This window comes from Sorex fumeus, unplaced genomic scaffold, assembly GCF_029834395.1.
Source record: "Sorex fumeus unplaced genomic scaffold, SorFum_2.1 ptg000043l, whole genome shotgun sequence".
NCBI classification, from domain to species: Eukaryota; Metazoa; Chordata; class Mammalia; order Eulipotyphla; family Soricidae; genus Sorex; species Sorex fumeus.
The window spans coordinates 16,593,693-16,596,706 of NW_026606100.1; the positions used below are offsets into that span (position 1 = coordinate 16,593,693).

Below are 3,014 nucleotides of genomic sequence, written 5' to 3' on the forward strand. Positions count from 1 at the left end.
TACTAATGTAAAATTTTCACGAATTTGCATGTCATCCTTGCGCAGGGGCCATGCTAATCTTCTCTGTATCGTTCCAATTTTAGTATATGTGCTGCCGAAGCGAGCGATAGCACAGCGGTAGGGCGTTTGCCTTGCACGCAGCCAACATGGTCGACCCAAGTTCGAGTCCTCCGCCCCTCCCGGAGAGCCCGGCAAGCTACCAAGAGTATCTCGCCCACACGGCAGAGCCTGGCAAGCTCCCCGTGACGTATTTGATATGCCAAACACAGTAACAACAAAGTCTCCAATGGAGACGTTACTGGGCCCTCTCGAGCAAATCGATGATCAATGGGAGGGCCTTTACCTTTACCTTTACCAATGTAAAATTTACTAAGAGTGAAGGGAGTTAAGGAGAATTTAAGAGTAGACTCTAAATAGGCTTGTGGAAGTATAAAAGTGTGTTTTATCCTCAGGGAGTGATTATTGGCTTTAAGTTAGAAATATTATAGAAACTGTGTGTGTAAGCTGCATGTTTTTCTTTTCTTTTTTGTTTTTTGGGTCACACCCAGCAATGCACAGGGGTTACTCCTGGCTCATGCACTCAGGAATTACTCCTGGCAGTGCTCAGGGGACAATATGGGATGCTGGGAGTCGCACTCGGGTCGGCCGCGTGCAAGGCAAACGCTCTACCTGCTGTGCATGATTTTTTATAATCTAGCTTTTAAAATCACAGTATGACTTCTGTTATAGTATGTTGGTTGAAGCAGCCACAAGCCTGCCTCAACCATAAGTTATAGATGCCCCCAAGATTCCAGAAGAAAAAAGTTGATGTCACTACATCTTTTTTTTTTTTTTTTTTGCTTTTTGGGTCACACCCGGTGATGCTCAGGGGTTACTCCTGGCTTATGCACTCAGGAATGACTCGTGGCGGTGCTCGGGGGACCCTATGGGATGCTGGGAATCGAACCTGTATCGGCCATCTTGGCTGCGTGCAAGGCAGATGCCCTACCCGCTGTGCTATCGCTCCAGCCCCTGATGTCACTACATCTTATTGAAACTTATATTCCATAAATATCTCTATCAATCTACCTATTTACCTATCTGTCTATCTATATCTCATTCAATGAACTTAGAGCATCTTTTTTTATTTTGTTTTTGGACTACACCCAGTGGTTTTCAGCTTGCTCCTGGCTCTGTATTCGGGAATCACTCCTAGCTGACTCAGGGGGCCATATGAGGTGCTGGGGATTGAACCCAGGTCAGCCACATATAAGGGGAGTGTCCTACCTATTGTACTATAATTCCAGCCCAAGGCAACTTTAATTTCTAATTGGTTGTAGGTTTTGTAGGGGGGAAAACCCCTGTGTAGCAAGCAGCCTTGTGTATTTTTCATTAGACTACTAGGTACTTATTTTTTCAAATTTATAAAAGCTATATATCCTTTTCTATTTGCGTTATTGCTATGAAAAACATTTTTGCTTTATTCACCTGTTATCTAACAATGCTTCATTCATGTTTGTAGATTTTTAAAAGTCTTTACAGTTATAATCATGTTACCTACAAGTAGTATGACTTCATTTCTTTATTTTCAATCTTTCACTTTGCTTGAATTATATGTGGCCTCTGGCATCATGCTGAGAGCGATAGCACAGCGGTAGGGCATTTGCCTTGCACGCAGCCAACTTGGCTGACCTGAGTTCAATTCCTCCACTGCTCTCAGAGAGCCCGGCAAGCTACCAAGCTACCTAGAGTATCTCGCCCTCACGTCAAAGCCTGGCAAGCTACCCGTGATGTATTCGATATGCCAAACACAGTAACAACAATTCTCACAACGGAGACATTACTGGGCCCGCTCGAGCAAATCGATGAACGATGGGAGGACAGTGATAGTGACTGGTATCATGTTGAATAGAAATAGTAGCCTTTGTTCCTAATGGAAAGCATTATTTTAATTATTGGTGTTTACATGACAGAAGCTCTCTTTTATTCCCAATGTATTAAATATTTTTGTTACTGAATTTGATCGAATGCTTTTTCTTCATCTCTCAAAATAATTACTGTGAGCTAAGGCAAACAAACTGGCAAAAAAAAAATTAACTCCTAGACTTAGTAAAAACTATGGTGGTTACCAGTGGGAATGGGAAGGGTAGAAGGAATGGGTAGAGAGATCTTATTAGAGATCTTATTACAGGACTTTATAGTAAGTGCAGTGAATCTTATACACAAATAGAAGTGTTAAGTTGTACCCCTGAAATACTATGGTATTATAAGCCAATGATGCATTAATAAAAAAGAAAAAATTATTGTGATTTTCTTATTTTTATCATTCTTTTTATCAATACAGGAAGAATTACATGGACTGAAATGCAAATATTCTTGCATTTCTGGGAAAAACCTGTTCTAAAATATTCTACCTTTTCTAGAAATTACTTTTCATCTAAAAGGTGCCTTACCTATACTCACTCTGTCTCTCTCTTTCTCTAGACTTCTCTCTGGAAAAATTTCTATGTAATATTTTGATGATTTCTTCCTTAATTGTGTTGAAGGATACTCTGAAAACATCTGTACTAGACTCTTCTTCGTGGAAAGACTTTTATTAACAAATTTGTTCTCATAGTATACATGAGACTAGGTATATTTAAGGTGGCTATTCTGTTTCAAGTTTTTTTCAGGGAATTAGCAAATTTTATTTAAATCGCCCATCTAGATGGCATAAAAGCATAATGTTCTTTTTTAAATATACTATTTACCTCTTGCATTTTGTATCTTTTTCTTGACTGATTTGTTATGGATTTTCAGTTTAATCCTCAGGAACCAACATTTGATTTTTCTTTTGACCACACCTGGCAGTGCTCAAGAGTATCCCCTGGTGTTTAGGGGACTGTGCTGTTCAGGCCCGGAAGTTGGGGCTTTCACATACGAAGCGTGTGCTCCAGTTCTTTGAGCCATCTCTCTGACCCCCAACATTCAGTTAAAAGAATGTTCTCTCCAAGGGGGAATGCCCTGCCACAGAGGCAGGGTGGGACAGGGGGAAT

General features: G+C 40.6%; 1 non-coding gene across 1 annotated transcript; it reads right to left on the reverse strand.

Annotated features, from left to right (window-relative positions):
- Positions 1-105, reverse strand: LOC130030008 (U6 spliceosomal RNA). Its single transcript, XR_008793440.1, has one exon. It is a non-coding gene; the product is annotated as a U6 spliceosomal RNA (small nuclear RNA).
- Between the last annotated feature and the right edge of the window lie 2,909 nt (positions 106-3,014).